This window comes from Callithrix jacchus, chromosome 11 (assembly GCF_049354715.1).
Source record: "Callithrix jacchus isolate 240 chromosome 11, calJac240_pri, whole genome shotgun sequence".
Taxonomy (NCBI): Eukaryota; Metazoa; Chordata; class Mammalia; order Primates; family Cebidae; genus Callithrix; species Callithrix jacchus.
This window is the reverse complement of record NC_133512.1, coordinates 5,841,403-5,865,619: the sequence shown is the minus strand read 5'-3', so window position 1 is coordinate 5,865,619 and position 24,217 is coordinate 5,841,403. Positions and strand designations below refer to the sequence as shown.

The window sequence follows — 24,217 nt, the reverse complement described above, 5'->3', positions numbered from 1 at the left end:
TTTTATATTTATTTGTGCCTTCTATTCTTAAATACTTCTTCCTTCTTTTCACAAGATAGATTTTTGTTCATGTTTTTCTAACTTCTTTGATTTAGTTTTTTAAAAACTAAAAAAATTAAAAAAAAAAAAACCCTAACTGTTCTAATTCTGAAACAGAATGGGCTTACCACAGAGAATTCAGAAATGTAGGTAACCAAAATCATTTAGATAAAATTCAGCCATATTTCTACATAGGTAAATAAAACATTGTTACAGTTCAATATATATCTTTCCAGATATTTTCTATGCTTGTATAAGAAAGTATGCTTTCATGAAAATACTATCATACAGCTTTTTGAAATTTTTCTCAAAATGAATTTTTTAAATAAAATTTTGGACCAGGCTCAGTGGCTCACACCTGTAATCCCAGCACTTTGGGAGGCCAAGGTGGGTGGATCACCTGATGTCAGGAGTTCGAGACCAGCCTGGCCAACATGGTGACACCCTGTCTTTACTAAAAATACAAAAATTAGCCGGGTGTGATTGGCAGGCACTTGTAATCCCAGCTACTCCAGAGGCTGAGGCAAGAGAATTACTTGAACCCTGGAGGCGGAGGTTACAGTGAGTCGAGATTATGCCACTGCACTCCAGCCTGGGTGACAGAGTGAGACTCAGTCTCCAAATAAATAAATAATAAAATTTCTCTGTGAAAACCTAGAATAGGATAGTTTATAATACCGTCTTATATGCTTGGCTTCATCTGATGGACCGTAATGAAGGATTTTCTTTTTTTATGTTTTAGGTATAAAACTTTGATTAAAAAACATGTCCCTGTAGAAAGCATGTTGAGACTTCTCTTCACACTAGTTTAAGATTATTAAATGATGATGATTATTACAAATATCCATGGAGATGAACACACATGCAACCTGCAAACAAATGAAATATGTGGCCCTGAAGCAAAGTAATTTTTAAATGACCAGTAGCCTCTCATTAGTGTAACATTCATTTTATGTCTTCGTAAAATTTTGATCACTTGCATTGTGATTTGTAAACATTGACCTATTGATAAAGAGCCTTTGCTGCTGCTCTTTCACTCAGTATAGAATTTCTGCTAAGTATCATTTCTTTTCTTTGTTTTTGTTTTTTTTTTGATAGGGACAAAACAATAAAGTGTCTTCAGAAATCTGATGATTTCACATAGTCTGTAGAGAGATTTGTAGTCCAGGATTGCTTAACCACGCAGATTCTTCAGGATTTTCTAGAGGTTTACATTCTGGTGCACCCATAAAAACCAAACTGATCATGTCAGTTTTTAGATAAAAATGTAGGACGATAATATTTTATTCAGCATTGTAACTTGGGACTGACATAGGCGTTGTAAATTATTGCATGATAGGCTTGATATGTGCTTGATTTGTTCCACAAAAATCTGCTGCCATTTATTTTATTTTTTTTGTTTTTCAGGTTTTAGCAATAATTTATTACATAAGATTCCCTGAATTCCTTCCTGGAACTGTGTCTCTCATTCTTTTGGGAGTTCATTGCTTGAGCTAGGTAACAATATGATTTCACGGAGAGAGTTGAGAGCTCATGTCTGAATAATCACAGTTACATACCCATGTAGCCCCAAGAGAGCAGCCTTCTCTCCTTCCCAGAGGTCTCAGCGTTCATTATGTCTGTGCGTGGGTCCCCGTGAACTCCCCTGTGTCTTTCTTGAGTATATGCATATGTTGTATACACTCATTTTGTGTTAGCTTCAGAGTTCAAGCACGTGTCTCCTTTGCGTAGGTCACTTTTATCTCCCTTGGAATGCCTTGCAGAAAACTGTTGTTTCTCCATGGGATTCTTTTCTTCCCTGCTCATGTTCATATTAGAATCTCCATCTGTTGGTGGAGGCCGGACGTCTGATGCTTCTAAAGATAACAAAAAATTAGCTGGGCATGGTGGTGCGTGCCTGTAATGCCAGCTACTCAGGAGGCTGAGGCAGGAGAATTGCCTGAACCCAGGAGGCGGAGGTTGTGGTGAGCTGAGATCGCGCCATTGCACTCCAGCCTGGGCAACAAGAGCGAAACTCCGTCTCAAAAAAATAAAAACTAAAAACAAAAAACACAAAACAAAACTATGGTGTTCCATACGCAATTACCAAATTCTTTTAAACAATTTTTTATTTTTGAATGTGTCTTTTGTTACCAGTTTAAAAATTATTAGATATAGTGCCACAGCAAACCGACATACAGCTTAATCTCTGTCAGTGCAGTTCCTTGGTCAAGGGGTGGGCATATTTTATAACATAAATATAATTAAGCAGGAGAAGGATTGAAACAAGTAGTTATTATCAGACAGTTAATGACAATCTCGGAAACACACGAGCTAAGCTGCAGCCATGATGACACCTGTCTTCATCTACATTTTTAACCAATAGAAGCTTCTTGTGGAAGGCTCAGTCGTGGCGTTGACTGTGGGGGACACGTCCAAGCATTTCATACCCTAAAATCCCCAGCAAGATTTAGTGGTCCTTGGGTTGTGTTTTTCAAGATTTTCATGCATATTGTAAAATTTTCCAGAGCTGGTGACAATTTAAACCCTTACCATTAGTCTTAGAAAGTGGCTGTTTGACTGAACCCTCAATAACGCTAAAGATTTTTTTTTCTTTATTAATTTTACAGTTAAAAAAAAAAACTCTTCAGATGTCTTTTCTCTAAATCCCCACGGCCACCTTTCCTCTCTCCCTGTTACAATATTCTCTTGGTCTTAGTTATTATTTTTTATTATTGCTATTTTTATCTTCCTCCAGTAGCCTGTGAATATGTTTTTTTGTTTTGTTTTAACAAGAACCACAGTCTGTATGTTAAGACTTTCCCTCTTCGAATAAATGACTGCAAGGTACAACTTCATTTAACAAAGGATAGTGGGATAATCCAGTTCTGTAAGCACACCTCATCAGCGAGTGTCATTTGGAACCTAAGGATTGGGGCTCTGTCTTCTGCAGCTCTTCCTGATTCGTTTGCTCAAATCAAAGTTTTCGAACCTCAGCTAACTGATTTGCAAAGTGGTGATAATGCTTTTAAACACTCTCACTTTAAAAACTTATTAGAGATCAAGAAGACATAGTATATGAAGTTTGTAATTTCTAAAGCCTGGTAAAAGTGATTTTGATTGCCATTGAAGACAAGATTTTGATGCTTTTTTTTTTTTAACTCTGTGAATGGAGATTTTTGTCGCAAGGCGATAGAAATGATTAGACAGATTAGACTCCTGGCATTGACTCGCCAGAGTCCTTCAGATGCCCCTGGGCTAGGATAGAAATTTCTAGACAATGAATATTCAGGGAGTTCCCTTGATGACTGACCTTGTGTTATTATTTTTTTTTTAACTGTGCTGTCTCATCACTGTGAATTCAAGTGCCTAACAGTTTTTAGTCTACACAAAAATTAGCTAAGGCATTCTTTCATTGAAATGGCCAGATCATTGCATTTCAGTGCACCTGCGGCCCTGTATTTACAGTAATAGAGTTTACCTGCACTGTCATTTTTTTTAACGATCAGAATTCATTTGGAGTGGATGACTGATAATAAAAAGCTAGCTGTAGTAGTATCTATAGTAAACAAAGATATTAAATGCAGTGCACTAAAAGCATAAAATGTTATTAGAGGAATGGGGTTGAATTGGGAACTTTTATTGAATCACTTTTACAAAATGTGTAAAACTGAGAACACAACTCATATTTTAACAGTTTTATTGATGTTTCATTTAGAGACCATATAATTTACGCATTTAAAATGTACAGTTCAGTGCTTTTAGAGTATTTACAGTGTCGTACAGCATGGCCAAAGTCAATTTTAGCAAGACCCCTTAGCTGTCACCCCAATCTGCTCATTCTCTCCAGCTCCAGGCAACCGTTAGTCTTGCTATCTCTATAGATTTGTCTATTCTGGATGTTTCATATAAATGAAATCATACAATAGGTAGTCTTTTGTTACTGGCTTCTTTCACTTAGCGTGATGTCTCTGAGGTTCATCTATGTTGTATCATGCATTAGTTCTTTGTTTCTTTGTATTGTCTGATTTTATTCTCTCCTACACACACACATCCCACATTTTATTTGTTTATGAGTTGAGCACTTGAGTTGTTTCTAGTTTTAGTTATTATGACTAAAGCTGCTATGAACACTTGTGTGCAAGCTTTTGTGTGGGCGTATGCTTGCATTTCTCTCGGACACTTGTGTGCAAGCTTTTGTGTGGGCGTATGCTTGCATTTCTCTCGGACACTTGTGTGCAAGCTTTTGTGTGGGCGTATGCTTGCATTTCTCTCGGACACTTGTGTGCAAGCTTTTGTGTGGGCGTATGCTTGCATTTCTCTCGGACACTTGTGTGCAAGCTTTTGTGTGGGCGTATGCTTGCATTTCTCTCGGACACTTGTGTGCAAGCTTTTGTGTGGGCGTATGCTTGCATTTCTCTCGGACACTTGTGTGCAAGCTTTTGTGTGGGCGTATGCTTGCATTTCTCTCGGTTCTATACCTAAAGGCACAATGATTGTATCATCTGCTGACTCCATGCTTAACCATTTGAGGAAATGCTAGACTTTTCCAAAGTGCTTGTGCCAGTGCTCACCAGCTTATGAAGATTTAAACTTTTTCAGGTCCTCATCAACACTTGCTGTTATCTGGCTTTTGCTGATAGCCATCCTGATGGGGAGAAAGTGATATCTCATTGTGGCTTGATTTACATGTACCAGATGGCCAATAACATTTGAGCATCTTTTCGTGTGCTCCTTGGTCATTTGATACCTTCTTTGAGGAAATGTCTGTTCAGATTCTTTGCTTGCTTGTCAACTGGGATGTGAATCACTGAGATGTGGTAGTTCTGTGTGTTCTAGATACAAGTCCTTATCAGATATGACTTGCAAAAACTTTCTCACATTCTGCGGATTTTCTTCTTACTTCTTGAGAGTGTCTTTCGAAGCATAAAAGTTTTTTGATGATTTTTATTTTGATGTATATCTAGTTTATTTTTTATTTTATTGCTTGTGCTTTTGGTGTCGTAACTAAGAAATCATTGTTCAATTCAAGGTCGTAAAGATGTGTGGCTACAGTTTCTTCTGGTGGTTTTATTTATTTATTATTTTTATTTTTATTTTTATTTTTTGAGATGGAGTTTCACTCTTGTTACCCAGGCTGGAGTGCAATGGCGCGATCTCAGCTCACCGCAACCTCCGCCTCCTGGGTTCAGGCAATTCTCCTGCCTCAGCCTCCTCAGTAGCTGGGATTACAGGCACGCGCCACTGTGCCCAGCTAATTTTTTGTATCTTTAGTAGAGACGGGGTTTCACCATGTTGACCAGGATGGTCTCGATCTCTTGACCTCGTGATCCACCCGTCTCGGCCTCCCAAAGTGCTGGGATTACAGGCTTGAGCCACCGTGCCTGGCCTTTTCTGGTGGTTTTATAATTTTTGCCCTTACATTTAGTTCTTTGACGCATTTTGAGTTCGCCGTATATGGCATAAGGAATGGGTCCAACTTCATTTTTGCATGTGTATATCTAGTTTTCCCAGTATCATTTGCGGAAAACTATCCTCTCTTCATTGAATTTCCTTGGCAGCCTTGTCAAAAATCAATTGACTATAAATGTGAAAGCTTATTTCTGGATTCCATTGGTATATGTTTATTCTTATGTCAAGTCCACACTGTCTTCATTAGGGAAACTTTGTAGTAGGTTTTGAAATCAGAAAGTGTGTGTTCTCCAAATTTGTTCTTTTTCAAGTTTATTTTGGCTATGGCAGGTCTCTTGAATTTCCACATGAATTTTAGGATCTTCTAGTTATTTTCTACACAGAAGTCAGCTGAGTTACTGATAGGGATTGTATTCAATCTGTAAATCAATTTGGGAGAATTATTACCATCCCATCTTAACAATGTAAAGCCTTCTAATTCACGAACATGGGATGCCCATTGATTTCTTTAGGTCATCTTTAATTTATTTCTACAGTGTTGTGTAGCAGTTTTCAGAGTATAAATTTTATACTTTATCTTTTACATTTATTACTTTTTTTTTTTTTGACAGAGTCTTCCTCCGTCGCCAGACTAAAGTGCAGTGGCACAATCTCGGCCTGCTGCACTATTCGCCTCTTGGTTTAAGCAATTCCCCTGCCTCAGCGTCCCTAGTAGCTGGGACTACAGGTGTGCACCACAATGCCTGGCTAATTTTTTATATTTTAGTAGAGACGGGGTTTCATCACGTGGGTCAGGCTGGTCTCAATCAGCTGACCTTGTTATCCACCCACCTCGGCCTCCCAAAGTGCTATTTTATCCTTTTGTGTGCTTTTATAGACAGACCTATGGAAATGATCCCTAAGAAGTGTACTTCAAATTTTCTGGATGGAAAATCTTGTCTGGCTTCAGCCATGTAACCACCTTGGCACAATCAGGCATGTCCAGGATATGTGGTCCTTTAGCATGCCCTCTGCAGCCCCCTGCCCAAAAAATGGACCTGTACTTGGGACTCAGATGTCACATACTTATTATTTTCTCTGGATTGTTCATTTACGTCATGAAAATTAAAGTACAGTGTTGTTTTAACAAGTAGTAGATGGGAAGAATGAGTAATATTAAAGCTTTCGTCTCCATAAATGATACTACTTAGACCTCCCTATTAAGTATTCTGGGCTCAGTATCAAATTCTATTGTAATATCTTTTAGAAGGATAGAAATGGTTTCTATTTTAAAACTCTAGCTAGCTGCCGCTCTGCTCCGAATAAAGATTGACCACAAATTCAACATAATCTGTAGATTCTTTGCCTTTAGGCTATCATATTTGATTCAAAATAACTCTGCTGTTTAAGACAGTTTTTAATGACCTGGTGGGAATGGCAATGCAGAATGCTTCGAGTTGGCCTGTACTGTATTTGTTCGTCTAGTTATAATAGAGAGACTGGTTATAAATTGTGACTTCCAACTTAATAGATATGAAGATGAGTTGAACATGTAGAACAAGAGAAAAAAGGATGAAGTGATTTGTGATGGACTTATTCTTTCTTTTGAGACAGGGTCTCATTCTTTTGCCCAGACTGGTGTGCAGTGGCATAATTATGGCTCACTGTAGCCTTGCCCTCCTGGGTTCAAGTGACCCTCCCACCTCAGCCTCCTGAGCAGCATGCCACCACACTTGGGCTAACTTTGTCTTTTTGGGGGAATAGAGATGGGTTTTTTTTTGTTTTGTTTTGAGACGGAGTTTCGCTCTTGTTACCCAGGCTGGAGTGCAATGGCGCGATCTCGGCTCACCGAAACCTCCGCCTCCTGGGTTCAGGCAATTCTCCTGCCTCAGCCTCCTGAGTAGCTGGGATTACAGGCACGCACCACCGTGCCCAGCTAATTTTTCTATTTTTAGTAGAGACGGGGTTTCACCATGTTGACCAGGATGGTCTCGATCTCTTGACCTCGTGATCCACCCGCCTCGGCCTCCCAAAGTGCTGGGATTACAGGCTTGAGCCACCGCACCCGGCCTTGTTTTTTTTTTTTTTTTTTAAAGACAGGGTTTCACCATATTGTTCAGGCTGGTCTTGAACTCCCGACCTCAGGTGATCTGCCCATCTTGGCCTCCAAAGTGCTGGGATTACAGGTGTGAGCCACTGCGCCCGGCCTGAGATGGGGGTTTGCTGTGTTACCCAGGCTACTCTCAAACTCACAGGGTTAAGTGATCAGCCCACCTCAGCCTTCCGAAGTGCTAGGATTATATAGGTGGGAACCACCATACTGTGATGGACTTCATAAACATATTAAAAGGTTTCCACCAAAGCAGGTTGATTTAGATGCTTCTTTTAAGCCTTGGTTTGCAATAATTTTATCCTCTGGAAAGTACGGCTTTCCAGGCAATGTATTAATTTTTTTGCCTTGACCGTGTAGAGCAATTTGTAAGAGCCCATATTGTTAATTTTGACACAGCAGTCAGCTGAATGACTGATGGGGATTGTATCGAATCTGTAGATCAATTGATTTGATTGATGGGAGTGTTGCTATCCCATCTTAACAATGTAAAGGCTTCTAACTCACGAACACAGGATGCCCATTGATTTCTTTAGGTTATCTGCAGTTGTTGCATTCGTGTCTGGAGCCAGACCACAAAGGTAGCCAGAAAGGGCACCCCTAAACCGTGTCCCCCCACGTCTCTGACTCTGAACCACACATGCATGGGACTTACTCAAAGCAGCCTAGCTATGGACAGAATTGTCCACTAAGACCAGAGTTGTAGCCCCAGAAACAGTTTGGAGTTTGTGCACAGACAAGAAAAAACTATCTGTAAAACAGAGGAAGCAAGACTAATTGGAGAAAAAACAGAATCCAGAATCTTCACCCCCTAACATCCATAATATCTGGAAAAGAATCCCAAATGCCCAGATCATGTAGAGGGAGGATAAAAGAAAAGCAATCAGCTTCAGCTCCAAGATGAACCAGATGTTGAAACTAACAGACAAAAGGTTGAAAATGACTGTAATAACTATCCCCAATGATAAAAACAAACTATGTTTTCAGTGAGAATCTTAGCAGAGAGATTAGAGGTCTCAGTAGAGAAATGGAAACATAGGTAGCAACCAAATGGAAATTCTAGAAACAAAACAGAATTTCTGAAGTTGTACCTAATCATACGTAATAGATCTTTTATAAATGTAAGCTATTGTTATAATATGAGCGTATATACAGAGGTTAGGGAACCTGCCCAGGGTCTCACACAGGGTAAGAAGGGACACCAAAATCCAGCAATTATTCTCATTCCTAAGCCTCTGGGCTTTTAAAATTTATTTACTCTAAACCATACTGCTAAGTAAAAGGTTAAGAGAACTCAGGAATGCAAATGAAAAAGTGCAGAGAGAGAGAGAGAGAGAGAGAGAGAGAGAGGAGGGGGAGGGAGAGAGAGAGAGGAGGGGGAGGGAGAGAGAAGGAGAAAGAAAGAGAGAAAGAGGGAGAGAGAGGAAGGGGAGGGAGAAAGAAAGAGGGAGAGAGAGGAGGGGGAGGGAGAGAGAGAGAAAGGGGGAGAGAGGAGGGGGAGGGAAAGAGAGAAAGGGGAAGAGAGAGGAGGGGGAGGAGAGAGAAAGGGGGGCAGAGAGGGGAGGGGGAGGGAGAGAGAGAAAGAGGAAGAGAGGAGCGGGAGGGAGAGAGAGAGAAGGGGAGGGAGAGAAAGGGGGAGAGGAGGAGGAGGGAGAGAGAAAGAGGGAGAGAGAAGGGGGAGGGAGAGAGAGAAAGAGGAAGAGAGAGGAGGGGGAGGGAGAAAGAGAGAAAGGGGGAGAGAGAGGAGGGGGAGGGAAAGAGAGAGAAAGAGGGAGAAACAGAGGAGGAGGAGGGAGAAAGAAGGAGAGAGAGAGGAGGGGGAGGGAGAGAGAGAAAGAGGGAGAAAGCACAAGAGCACTCATGGTCTCTTTCCTTCCTGCGTTGTCCTTTTTAGCCTTTTCCCACCTTAAATGTGCTGAGAGCTGTTCTGCTGCCATTTTCTCTCCCTGCCTCAAGAGCGCATTTAAGTGCAAGCAAATGGGGTGGGATTGTGATTGTTGTCGTGATTGCTTAGAACCTGCCCTACCGTACCTGCCAGTGTGTCAAACTGAGAGGGTGTGAAGCTCTAGTCTTCACTGTGCTGAGCTGATTACCTCACGTCGTCACCAGGGGGCAGCACCTTCCCATGGCTTTGGACTTAAGAGCCTCGCGGCTGCGGGAAGCTCCCACCAAACCCCATCCCTTAGCTGGTCACCTCTTACCTTCCAAGCCTGATCATCCAAGTTTGGGCCAAATGGATGCAAATGTGTTTTTAATTTCTTTTCTTCTTATTTGAGAGGGGGACAGAGTGAGGAAATACATCTTCTATGTTGGCATATACATTTGAAATATTTGGTACTTTATAAGCAGATGTTTTATATGTATTTTGTGTTCTTTTCTCTACTGAGAAAATAACTGTTTCCTTTGCTGGGGATGCAGTGCTCAGCAATGTCTGTTTCGACCGTAGGTTAAGCCATGTTTTCTCAAGAAAGATGGTAGTAATCGGAGGCCATGGTTTGTGGGTAGCGCTGACCGTGGCCTCCCAGGCCACTGTTCAAAGCACTGACTTTAGAGTCAGCTGACCTGCAATCAAACCTCCATTTAGGCACTGTGTGACCTTGGGCGAATTACTTAACCTCTCTGAGCCTCACATACTCATCTGTGATGGAGGGTTGCAGTACATTCCTGCTTTCTTTTCTCGACAAGTATTTATTGAGAGTTTATGTGTGGAACGTGGTAATATGTCCTGGGTATAATGGTCTTTATATATATCTTCTAGTTACATTTTATATGAATCGACCCCTTGTTTCTGTAACTAAGATTGCATTTTTGTCAAAAGTCCTGGCTCGTACATTGAGACTCAAAGGCAATCCAATCAGAAAACACCAGACAGAGCCGCCTCCGCTAATGCCAGATGATTTAATTAAAATGTGAAGAGTAGCTCACAGGGAGGGCAGGTGTGGTGAACACCCACCCGCAGGGGCGAGGTGGACATCCTCCTTCTCAGGGACGTAGCCTGGATCAGGGATGGGTAGAGACTTGGAGTAGGTTCAGAGATGGTTCTCAGAACAAGAAGTTGACCCTTGTTTTCGGTAGACTGTCTCGTGGCCACTGGGCATGCTGATGGCTTGCCATCTAACAGTTTGTGCCTGTCACTTGTTGGCAACTGTGCCCCTGGAATTATGGAGAGTCTCTTTGGACTCTCTTTGTTATTTTTATTCTTACTGAGGTGTAATTCACCTCACATAAAATTAAACGTTTTTAAATTACTTCATTTTACTTCATTCACAATATTGCACAATCACCCTCCATCTAGTTCTAAAAATCATCATTTTTCTTTCGTTTCTATTTTGATACGATTTTAAACTAGGAAAAAAATTACAAAAATGGTACAAGGAACTCCTCCGTAACCTTCAGCCAGATATATCCACTGTTGATGTTTTGCCTCATTTTTTCCCTGATGTTCGCTTTCTCTGTTTCTGTGTGTGTGCGTGCGCGTGTGTGTGCGCGCATGTGTGCGCCTGGGTATGTGTATACACACATTTCCGCCTCCTCAATGCTTCACGGCATGGTGGAGACATCATACCCCTTTAACACTAAATACTTTAGTAGGTATGTATTTCCAAATGTGGCCTGTAGTACAGTGATAAAACCTGAAAATTTCACATTAATACAGTCCTGTTGCCTGATCCACAGTCACTACTCAAAATTCATCACATTTTCTTTATACGTTTTCTTTCCTGGGCCGAGATCCAGTCCTCCCTCCTGTGTGGAATTAGTTGTCATTCTTTGTCTCTCCTTTGATCTGGAAGGGCGCTCCTGCCTTTCTGTGTGTTCTCTGACCTTGACATTTCTGGGAGAGAACAAACCATGGTTTTGTGCGTTGTCTCTCAATTTGGATTTGTCGAATGCTTTTCGTGATTAGATTCAAGTTCTTATATATCATCTCCCTTCTAAGGAAAAATGGGTCCTGATTTCCACATGCTAAATTTAGGAGTGAAGATGGCATTTTTTAGCCTTACATTGTAAAGCTGTCCCAATTCTATGGGCTGTGGTGATATGAGGGTCAGTTTCCCGAAGGCCATGGAACATCTGCCCCTATTCCTTTAGTTTTGGGAGTCATTGAATGGGAGGTTTATGGCGTCAAGACTGGGAGATGGGGATGCAGAAGCACTTTGTGCAGCCCTTTGCGTTAAAATCGTTCTTCCATATTATGTGGCCAAATGGAATTTGCTGTGTGTTCATTCACTTGTCAAATGCTGAGTGAGAAAAACGACAATTTACGATGTAAATTGTTGAGATAAGGAAGTTCATCTTCTATAGCATGGCGAAAAATTCCCCAGGCTGCCTACTGTGCTCCTGCACACCTTGCCTGGAAGGATGAATCCTTTCCTTACCTCGCCACGTAACGTCCCTCTGCCAAGCAAAAGCATCTTGCTGCCTTGAGAATGAATTGACAATCTCAATTTTGATGTGTTGCTGATTTCTTTTGTGTACTTATATTATCATTTTACAGCTAATTTTAGCAGCAGATCCAAGGCAGTGATTCTGCCTTCCTCCTGTTTTCTGTCATCCCTGTAGCCAGCCTTTCCCAACTCTCTGTTTCTCCTTTCCCCATTCATGTGTATTTGGTAATTCGGCTTTTCCTAATATATTTTGCATTTTTTTTTAAAGTTGAAAGAGCACCAAGCGAACATACTCAGATTAAATTTGGATTACTTTTAAGCCACATGAATAAAATTCACCTCCCCTGTCTGTTCCCTCTAAGAAAAAAGTATCTATTGCCTTTCTTTTCTTTTTTCCCTTTTTTTTTTTTCTTTTCTAGATGGTGTTTCACTCTTGTCGCCTAGGCTGGAGTGCGGTGGTGGGATCTCAGCTCACTGCAACCTCTGCCTTCTGGTTTCAAGCAATTCTTCTGTCTCAAACTCCTGAGTAGCTGGGAATTATGGGAAGCTCCCATGGGAGCAACCTGGTGGGAGATAATTGAATCATGGGGGTGGTTTCCCCCATACTGTTCTCATGATAGGGAATAACTCATGAGATATCATGGTTTTATAAGGGGTTGCCCCTTTCACTTGGTTCTCATTCTTTCCTTGCCTGTTGCCATGTAAGACATGCCTTTCACCTTCTGTCATGATTGTGAGGCCTCCTCAGCCATGTGGAACTGTGAATCCATTAAACCTCTTTTTCTTTATAAATTATCCAGTCTTGGGTATGTCTTTATCAGCAGTGTGAAAACGGACGAATATACTACTAATCTGCCCCAGAACACACTCACAGACACACCGAGGTAATGCTTCACCAGCTATCTGGGTGTTCCTTGGCTCGGGCAAGTTGACATGTAAAATTAACCATCACAGGAAGTTCCCGAGGGCTTAACTCCCTCCTGAATCATGCATTGGCTGTCTTGAGTTTTGGGGAGGGTCATTGATTTGTGAATATTTTAGAAAGGTGATTTCAATCCATAATTTAAACCTCCCCTTCAAATACAGAAGTACATATATATATAGGTTTTATCTAATCTCCTTTCACTTATGAGCTCTCTAGGTTTCAGTATATACCACATAGTAGACAATGAGTCAAGGAAAAGAAGGCCAGAGGAATCCACAAATCTTAAACAATCAATCCATGACCACCTGGCAGCTGGGGCAATCACTCTCTAGCTTTCTCTTGTTAGACACTAATTTAGACAGCTTTAAGTGACAGGAATGAAATCCAACACATAACAAAGAAAAACAAATACAAATAGTTTTTAAAATAAAGTCAGTTATTCAGAAGGAAGGTCACTTTTGTTTATTTCCTAAAAGTCAGTTATTCAGAAGGAAGGTCACTTTTGTTTATTTCCTAAGATTTAATTCAAATTATTCTCAGAATGCATTTTAAGTGATTGTGCTGTACCTTGAATATCACTGATCACCTATGCTTCCAATTGGGGAAAGCAAAGAAATTTAATTAGCTCTGAAGTTTGAGAACCATTGAAAGCAGCACTGTTCCCATGCTACTTCTTTGTACTTTGTGCTTATGATGTTTTTAATTGCTAGTATTTTTTGCTTTCTGTGTGAATGTGTTTGGCAACCATTGACACAGAGTGGAATATCATGAGTTTTATAAGCTGCTATATGCAGAACGTTTTTGTGACAGGGCAGAGAAAATAAAATCTCAGATTTGCTGTATTTGACAATCTTCTGCTAGAACATGCTGTGTTTAGAGTTCCGATTCTGAGAGTGTCTAATGGAAAGGTGGTCTCTCTTAATTCCTTGAAGCTCTTAATTTTAGTTTCACTGGGAACTCTTCCTCCCACCTTTTACCAAGTTTGTAACATACAACGTCCATTTCTGCATAGGTCACTCTTCCCACTGGAAGATACATCTACAGTCCTCCCTAAGCATTTTTAAAGGCTGCACCATATCCATACTTTTTCGTTGAACTGTGACTTCCATATTGGTCTATGTCAGTGTTGTCTGACATGGGTTGTGTATTCTTCTAAAAGTTTTAACTGTGTTTTCCTTTTCTGTACGTTTTCTTCTGACTTTTGTGTGCTGCACCAACATCAGCATAAAAGCAGTACAGAAATAAAAGAATCTGATATTTTTGTCTTTTGATTCCTTCCAGTTTTTGGTCATTAATGGTCAAATAATTGTAATAGGAGAGAAGAGATTATTCTGTGTTTTCCTTGAAGCATTATCTCACAAGCACTTTTTCAGATTGTTAAGCCACGATTACTTTTATGGCTGTTTATTCCATTGAGTTGATGCATTGTATATTTTTTGATGTTTTTAATTGCTGGACATGCAATGTTCCGGTATTCCTCTAAACAATATTGCATTGAATATTTTTATTCTTACAGCTTTCTCTTTTCTTTTCAGTTATCTCACTGGGCTAGACCAAAGTATTTGAAGGTTTTCCTGGTTCCTAGGCTGCATGTTGCATTTTGTTTTGTTTTATTTGTTACTGTTTTTAGCATGCTGTCATTTATAACAAGGTGCTTTGTCAGTGCATAGGGAGGAGGTGATGATAAGAAAGCAGTTCTCTTCTGAAAGTATTAAGATTCTGAGGAAGCTCTTCTAGGAAATGACAGCGAACAGTGAAAGTATAACAGTGGATGAGTCTTTGGGGAGCTTGGGAAATTGTTGAGATGATAAAGGCCATTCTGAAATATGTCTAGCCCACTGTAGTTTGCACTGAAATTATTATCTCCAGTAAATGACAGTATATTCTCAGCTATATCCAAAGGCTATTGTAGAACCAGCTGTGATCTCCGGTATGTCATTCCAAACATCACTTGAAAGTTCTTTCTTATGTCTAATCTGAATCTTAGGCTGCTGTGAAAGTCATTTTCAAGCACTGCAGTCCAACTTGGAACTAAAAGTAACCGTTCTACACTGAGAACAGAGATTGTCCATTCTAAATCGATCATCAGTCGTTTCTTTTTTTCTTTCTCTTTCTTTGAGGCAGAGTCTCACTCTGTCTCTCAGGCTGGAGGGCGGTGGTATGATATATCGGCTCACGGCAACCTCCACCTCCCGGGTTCAAGCGACTTGGGTGCCTCAGCCTCCCAAGTAGCTGGGATTACAGGCGTGCATCACCACAGCCTGCTAATTTTTTGTATTTTTAGTAAAGATGAGATTTCACCATGTTTCCCAGGTTGGTCTCCTGAGCTCACGCAATCCACCCGCCTCCCAAAGTGCTAGGATTACAGGAGTGAGCCACTGTGCCTGACCTGTTGGGTTTTGAGTTGGGCAGGGGGAAGAATGAAAGTGAAGTGTCCCCAGAGGGTTAAGAAACCTATTGGAAGGTGACCCTGGGTATAACTCCATGGTGGGCTGCCAGTCTCAACTGCTATGTGGTTTCCACGGTTCTAAGGGGAGGACTGACTGTGGCCTGACAATACCTTCTGTGATGCGCTTATTGGACGTTGAAAATTTGCAGACAAATGTAAAGAGATTTGGTAAATTGCATTGCACAAGGTGTTGAAAGTAGTGACCAGCTTGCTCTGAAGCCCGTATTCAAAACTGGGAAGGAACAAATGCTATGAATATGCTCATCTCACCAACTACCCAGCCTATTTTTCTTTCACTCTTTCTCTTTGTCTCCTTATTATTCCCCTGGTCTTTGTCTCCTTGCAGTGTTTCAAATGCTGTTTCTCTTTTCTTTTCCTTCCTTTCTTGTTTCCCTCCCACTCCTTTCTTTCTGTATCACCTTTCTGTCTGCTCCCTTCACTTCATCGTAGATCCCACTTCCTCATTGGTTTTTTTTTTTTTTTTTTTTTTTTTTGCCATTCTTAACCCCTTTCCTCTTTTATTGGGGAAAATAGGTTTTAAATTTAGATTGTGCTAAGAAAATGTCACTTTATGCTGAAAAACTGCAGGATTCAGGGACTGCATTTGTGGCTTATTGATGGAAGACAGGCTGTGGAAGCTAGTGCTTACGAATGATTTAAGGGCGATGGCTCAGTGTCTCAGGTGGACATGATTATGTTGTGGGACAGCTGGGTTCCATTTTAGCCTGACAGTGACCTCTCCTTGCCATGTAATTAACCGTGTGCCAGCCACAGATCATAAAGTGAGTGCCGTTTAATGAATAACATCATGTACTCGTGCCTGGAGTTTTTTGTACCCATGGGGCATGGCGGGCACGGGGCATGCCTGGATATCTAGCCAGAAGTGACATTTAAGCTCAATTGCTGGATGCTGGATTAGAGAAGCTCTAACTTGCATCCTCAGATAGCCACTCGATACAGATGGCTGATGAGTTCTGAAGCTTTACGCTAACATGTCCAGGAGCCCGGGGCAAACTGACCCTTTCCTCTTGAGGCGTATGCCTGTGTCGGCTGTTTAGAAATCATCAGAAAACGTTTTAATATGTTTTTCGGTTGAATCTTAGGGGGCCCAGTTTTTGGTGATTAAACTAGACTTCTAAACAGAGTTCTCTGAACGTTAAATGCAGTGAACAGAGATTCACAGTGAGGTAGGCTGGCCTCCTGGAATCAGTGTTGCAGTGAATTCCGTCTTTTCATGGCTTCAGTGGTGTGCGCTGATTAACAAAAGCCTGAGCTGACTGCTGGGCACCTCGATAGGAGACAGGCAGTGGGGCGGGTATTAAGCTTAGCATGGACGCTCTCGTTTGTTTGAAATGTGTCAAATAAGCTGGGGTAGAATGCGGAGGGGTACAAGACTAAAGATTTAAACCCCTCAATCATGGTTTCGTTTACTACGTGAAGGAATTTGATGAGGTGGTTTAGACAGCTTGAGGGCACAGAGAGCAGGGCTGAGTATCAGATCTTCCCATAATCACTAAGGTATTATTCTGGACATAAAGCCAGGTGACGTTAGCTTCACCAGAAGATGGGCTGATGTGGCCATGGATTCAGTAGTAATTCCTGGAATTGCTGGGGCTTGGGGGAGTCACCACCATGTGGTTTATCTTTGTCTAAGCTCACTAAAACTGACCGAGCAGGCACTGTCTGCTTTGAGCTTTCAGGTTTGGGGGGGTGGTTCTCAGTGGAGCCTGGAGGTGAAAGAGATGCCTTTTAAAAAGAAAAATATTTCTTTTCTCTACATAAGTTCATAAGTTTTGAGTTTAACAAGCTTTGATCAAGAAGGATTTCACCTTGGGTTTATGTTTTGAGTTACACCTGCGCAAGATGCTGCCGTGAGGCTGGTGGAGAAGGTCAGAGAGGGGAAACTTGGGCTGTGCTGAACCCCTTTCAGGCTCACTTACTTAGTTATTCACTCAAAAACAGCAGCCTGTAGGAGCTATCTGTGCGTTTGCAATGTAGCTTCACTCCTTAATTTGAAATAAATTCCTTGATAATTGGTCCAGTATATAATCAAAGGCAGATTTGAAATAACATTCACAGGCAAATTAATAGGAGTCTTTGGCCATCTACTCCATCACTTCCTTCCATCGATGGGGATCTCTGTGACTTGGCTTGTACTCCCTCAATGGTCCTTTCTCTTGGAACCCCACATGGTAACTCAGGGCCAGAAGATGGTGTAGCATGAATAAGAAGTGGCCTGCAGTGGTCCCAAGTTCTGACCCATACTGGCCAGGACAGAGAATACTGAGATATCACATAGTCTCTGAATCCAATTTCAAAGAGTGCATCTCTAGAATTAAATGAGTTTGCCTTAAATTAGGTATGGTTGCAGATGATGTAATCCTTTTATAAACATTTTATTAGGCAGATGAACTTAAGACACAGGAAATGCTATTTCACATTTCATTGAAGAGGAAAGTCAGGTCTTGTGAAAGCTGTTTACTGTAACAGAAGGTTCTTAGGTAACCGTTTCAACTCCATTTTCTCATTGTTTCTGGATCCGAGTTCCCTGCTCCCTTTTACTCCTTGCTCAGTAGAGAGTCAGTCTGCTAGGAGCTTGCTGAGATGAGTAAGAGCCGTCTGCCAGTGATGGGAAATTTGGACTCAATGAAAATAATCAATGGAAAACTCTGTTTGCTGTGTCAAGCATGCAATACTTACATGGAAGTGGAACCAATTTTTTTTAGCTTCAATGTTGTAATGAAGATGGCAGTTTTCCTTCTCAGCATAACATAAACGCACTACTTGGTAATCGAGTAGTTGGCTTGAGTTCTGTTTCTGGTGTGGTCGGCAATGTATTCACCTAAGACAAACCCTTTTACTACTAGCTATAGACTCTAATATCCTAATCTAGGCTGCTCGTGCCTTCTGATAACAGCTTAACTCCCCTATTTACAAATTGTTGCATCAAATCTTACCTTTTCTGCATTCAGCTGATGAAGTCTGTGAAAGAATTGCAAGAATAATATAATAAGCTGATTTGGTGTTTTGGCCTTTTGGATGGGAATGAGGGAGGAAGTGAAATGAGAGATGCCTTGAAATGTCTCACTTAGACTTTCTTATGTTCGGAGAAATATTGAGAGCAAATTTCTTTTCTTGAAATATCTTAAGTGCCTCAGAAGAGGACTTCAGTTTGAGATGACTTTTTTTTTTTTTAATGTAAGCACAGACAATTCTCTCCCCACCCTCAACCCTTTACAGAATTTCTGAGAACAGTGAATTTCAAAGAAGGGGAGGAACAGAAATGAAACTGACAAGAGAAGCCATCTAAAATTAAAACCCTCCATATGGAATTGCTTTTTCTTTTCCTCTAGAGAGTGCACTCACTTTAAGTCGTGGAAACTCAGCTCTGTCTTTGAACGTTTTCTTGTAGGTTAGTCACTGGAAGCCCTTACAACTGCTAGGTTCTATTATTGCCCAGCTTGTCTCTTTTAAATGGCAAGAATATGTTCTTCCAAATGAAAAGTTTTTATTTTAAAAATATTTTTATTAACTTTACTTATATATTGAACAGATAATAGTACAAAATTGAAAAACCCAACATGGTGAATTGTGTTGATTTTTAGTCTTTGGATTGGATCTGATTGTGTTTAGAAGTTGATGGGTATAAGCAGTTCTCTAAGATAGATACTCTTTATTGCTTCCCATCTGTCTAAAATGTATTACAAGAGAAAGTAAGGCCTGGTCACAAAAATAAACTAATGGATTATTTTTAGCTAATAAGAAGTTTACCTAGAAATCACCTATTTAGATCTTGTTGCTGCTGTATCTATATTTTTATGTACATATTTTATTGCCCATGACGCCACTGATTGTTAGATGCACATTTTATGTACAGCTGAGAAAAAGAAACCTAGCTGGTTAAACTAATTCCCAGCACCTTTCATTATTTAGATGACCTCTTAGGAAAGAATTGAGTGTATCTAATATATTTTAAAGATATATTTATTGAAAAAACTCTTCTGAACTTAATGATATATAGATATTTATTATTTAACAATCTTATGAACATATAAAAAATACAAGAAAAACACATCAGATAAGTTTTACTCCTGAAATTTCTACACAAGAAAGTTTAGGTCTTCTGAATCACTTTCACCTCAATTCTTTAGTGTCTATACTTTGCCACACAATTTGTCCTTTGTGCTATAAAGAACATTGGTGAAATTGTTTTGTTTTGTTTTGTTTTTTTGAGACTGAGTCTTGCTTTGTTGCCAGGCTGGAGTGCAGTGATGTGATCTCGGCTCACTGCAACCTCCTCCGTCCGGGTTTAAGCAATTCTCCTGCCTCAGCCTCCCAAGCAGCTGGGACTACAGGTGTGTGCCATCAAACCCGGCTAATTTTTGTATTTTTGGTAGAAATGGGGTTTCACCATGTTTTCCAGGATGGTCTCGATCTCTTGACCTCGTGATCCTCCCACCTTGGCCTCCCAAAGTGCTGGTATTATAGGTGTGAGCCACCAAGCCCAGCCAATAGTTTTAAAAGAATTTGTATTTTTGCTTATTTTGCTTTAACACCTTCTACAAAGTTTCTGGAAAAAATAGTTTTTGTTTTCTTTTTAATGAAAATTCAGCCAGGTGTGGTGGCTCACACCTGTAATCCTAGAACTTTGGAAGACTGAGACGGGTAGATCACTTGAGGCCAGGAGTTTGAGACTAGCCTGTCCAATGTGGCAAAGCCCTGTCACTACTAAAAATACAAAAATTAGCCCATTGAGGTGGCACATGCCTGTAATGCCAACTTTTTGGGAAGCTGAGGCACAAGAATCACTTGAACTTGGGAGGCAGAGGCAGTGAGCTGAGACAGTGCCACTGTACTCCAGCCGGGGTCACAGAGGGAGACTCTGTCTCAAAAAAAGGGAAGGAAGGAGGGAGGGAGGGAGACAGAGAAAGAGAGGAAGGAAAGAAAAACAGAAAGAAAGAAGAGAGAGAAAAAGAAAGAAAGAAGAAGGGAAGGGGAGAGGAGGGGAGGGGAAAGGAAAAGCAGAGGAAGGGAGGGGAGAAAGAAAATTCCCTGGTGCTGAGTTCTGAAGCTGTTTTCCACTGCAATCTTGGCATATTAACACACTTCTTTCTGATGTTGCTGGGCTAGGAATGTAGAGGAACAGACCCCAGCATTTCCAACAACCATTTGATACATAGGGTTAGGAACTGCTCTGATATATCTCAGGGTTTTCATTACAGAGGCTGAGACCCATTCTGCAAATTCAATTCAATGCTGAATTTTTAAATATTCACACATGAAAATTGCTTAGCAACTGCTGTCCATCTGATTGCAGTTGAAAGATGTCATTTACTGTGAAATTCTACCCAAATTTCGAATTGGTAATAGATGGAAAGAACTGTGCATCTGGGCTGGGCGTGGTGGCCCACACCTGTAATCCCAGTACTTTGGAGGCTGAGGTGGGCAGATCACCCGAGGTCAGGAGTTTGAGACCAACCTGACCAACATGGTAAAACCCTGTTTCTACTAAAAAATAAAAAAATTAGGTGTGGTAGCATGCGCCTGTAATCCCAGCTACTCCAGAGGCTGAGGCAGGAGAACTGCTTGAACTTGGGAGGCGAAGGTTACAGTGAGCGAGATTGTGCCACTGCACTCCAGCCTGGGTGACAAGAGCAAGACTCTGTTTCAAAAAAAAAAAAAAAAAAAGGCGGGGGGGGTGGCAGGGGAAGAAATGTGTATCTTAGAGTCAATGAAAGATGATGATTAAATATTTCTAGAATTTCTAATGTTTCAGTTGAGAATTGTGGACTTTTACTGTGCTCATAACCCAAAATGCCAAGTCAAAAGCAAAAGCTGTTCCTGTTGGTTTCTAAGTGTGATGATTGAGTTCTCACACTCATGTGTGACATGTGCCTTCCTCATATCTGTGGTGATGTCGGCACATGACCCATCTGACGTGGGAAGAAAGTGAAAACGAAAAAAAGCAAAAGCGAGAGGTTTTGCGATGTCTTGGTTTCTCAGTGTGCTCTTCCCTGCCTTCAGATGCTCACAGGTGTTAACAACGGTGTCTCAGTGTGCTCTTCCCTGCCTTAGGATGCTCACAGGTGTTGACAATATCCTTTTCTCAAGACAGCTAAAGTGACTCAGTCTGAACATTTAAGTGGCAGGTTAAAAAAACTTTTCCCTGAATAATTCAAATATTTGTTTTACTCTAAGAAATTTAGAAATCTGATTTAAGGATGACCTTCTAAGTGAGAAGAGGAAAAGCAAGGGAAAAATATCTGTATTTGTCACTGAAAGTGGCTCGAATCATAGTTGTATTCTCCTTTATTTGAAATGTGTAGAATTTTAGCCAATGGGTTTAGAAAAATTATTTAAAACTTGGAAATAAGGCAAAAAAGCAGAGCAGTATGTCCTTTCAATGTCATGTTGGAACGTTTTATTGAATAAATAAGCCTGACCAAGGATTATTTTTCAGGAGAACTTCCTTATGTTTAATTTTCGTTTTTTTACTCTTCACTGGAGTCTAGACACTGGGAAGTTGTGTGTTGATGTATAGATTTTTGGCAGTATCTGTCTAGTGGAAAAAAGAACGCTACATGTTACAGATTTTAGGGCATTAACCAGCTCTGCAGGTAATCTAGCAATTTTATACTAAAATTTTCAAAGGGTAGAAACACCTTCTCCATCAGCTCTCTTTGGCTCAGTCTTATCATCTTGCTGGTTTCTTCATTACTGAGTTGAGTAAATCTTGACATATATTTATTCTATATTTTTATGAGCACTGTTTTCAGCTTTTAAAAAATGTCACTTTGTCAAGATTTAACCCTCTCAAGTGAAACAGTTACTACTTGTTATTATGTTATGTATTTATAGGTTGACAAGTGCTCTTGGTAGCAGTTCATAGTGACCTGCAGAGATGAAAACGCATGTTTACGAGGTTTAAAAGTAGATTGCTGAGCCTGTGCATGAGTTAGACTTCATCAAGTGACTTCAATGTGATTAGCAAATTCTCCTCATGTGGATGGAAGACTTTCAGGCGCCAGAGCTGGGCTTGTGCAAGGAAGCTAGCCAGAACATTTCAGAACAGCCTGGGGGTGCAGGGGTGCCCCACGGAGACAGCCGTTTATCTTTGCTCCTCTAGCACCTGGTGTGGGGTTTTCTAAGCTCTCAGTCATGTGTGTGTTGGTTTCCTGGAGTTCCCGTCCTTGTTCTTCAGGGGATTTGAGAAGATTCTTCTGTTTTCGAAGGCTTTAGAAACACATGATTGGGCCTTCAGAATGATCTCTTAGGGAGGAATTGAGCGTTATCAGACATGACATTTACTTCGTTCTAGTTTACCCCCACCCTGCACTTTTTCTTATCTTCCTCCCTCTTCCATTATTTCCACTTTTCTCCCTCCTTCCCTTCTCTCCACCCCTTTTTTCTGTTGACCTCTCTGTTTACAAACTCTGCCTCACTTGAGATGGTCTGGAAGATGACATCATGCTTAACTGAGATACATATTTATTTGATTACCTGACGGCTTTCTGTAATGCTTTGGTGAAAGCATTTACAGTAAATGCCAGTCAATGAAACACAGACACATCAAGGAGTAGAAATTTCCTGTGTATTTGAATGTTGCATTGATCACCTTATCTAGTGTACCTAGCCATTTTCTTAAGGTAGTAATTAAAGTGTTTCATACTTGAAGTGGTTTAGGGTCATAAATTTTGAATTGACAGAATACTCAAAGTACTGTGATATATTTTCTTATGTAGCTTGTATAGGTTGGCACCCAAAAGTCAGGTAAGATGTTGCCGAAAGTATAAATGAGTGGAAAACAGGAAAGACTATTAAATTCTTTGCCAGAGAAATCCTCATGAATAGAGCAAGTGACCATCGGGTGGGAAACTAAAAATGTCCTGAACTCACTGAGATAGAGAAGGTAGAATATCCTCACAATATTTTGGGGACTTTTGCTTCTAATTTATTTATTTACTTATTTAATTAATTTATTTGTTTAGAAGATAGAGTTTCACTGTGTTCCCAGGCTGGGGTGCAGTGGTGCTATCTTGGCTCACTGCAACCTCCGTCTTCCAGGTTCAAGAGGTTCTTCTGCCTCTGCCTTCCAAGCTGTTGGGACTACAGGTGCACACCACTGTGCCTGGCTAATTTTTATATTTTTAGTAGAGACGGGGTTTCATCATGTTGGCCAGGATGGTCTCGGTTTCCTGACCTCGTGATCCACCTGCCTCAGCCTCCCAAAGTACTAGGATTACAGGTGTGAGCCACTGTACCCGGCCACTTTTGCTTCTTTAATTACTTGTCTGATCATGTTGGTAAAACCCTGGGGATGAAGGTAGGTACAGTTCAACAGTGTCAGGAAGGAGGCCCCTTTAGTACAATGTTTATGGGATTCAAGATAAGTGTGGGCTCAGAATGGTGTTGGGAATTAGAACCCTGGAGCCAGTGAGAAAGCCAAACTTCACGTGAATGACATCTGAAGTCTAGTAAGAGCTCAAGGGCAGTTGATATCCTGAGGGGAACCAGGCATGGCTTAAGGACCAGGATTTCGTCAAGAGGGAGCTTCAGGCTGGGGGCAGTGGCTCACGCCTGTAATCCCAGCTACTCAGGAGGCTGAGGCAGGAGAATTGCCTGAACCCAGGAGGCGGAGGTTGCAGTGAGCCGAGATCGCGCCATTGCACTCCAGCCTGGGTAACAAGAGCGAAACTCCGTCTCAAAAAAAAAAAAAAAAAAAAGAGGGAGCTTCAGCAGAATGCAGTGAAGGATGCTGAAGCCACTCCAGACTGAAAGCTCATGGTTGACAGCTGCCACCTTGCCAGAGCCCACCTGGTTCCGAGCTCTGTTCAGAGCCTTTTCTGGACATCATGCCATTTAACCCTCACACCAGGCCAGTGAGAGAGTAGGACCTCTGCTGCGTTACGAGAGAAGACGTGGCTTTAGGAAGGTGGCCT

At 41.0% G+C, this 24,217-nt stretch overlaps 1 protein-coding gene and 1 non-coding gene across 30 annotated transcripts in view; both read left to right on the top strand.

Annotated features, from left to right (window-relative positions):
- Positions 1-24,217, top strand: part of ELMO1 (engulfment and cell motility 1) — a 588,268-nt gene that overhangs the window by 266,249 nt on the left and 297,802 nt on the right. The window lies entirely within an intron of this gene.
- Positions 21,117-21,217, top strand: LOC118144016 (small nucleolar RNA U13). The gene has a single exon (XR_004728485.1). It is a non-coding gene; the product is annotated as a small nucleolar RNA U13 (small nucleolar RNA).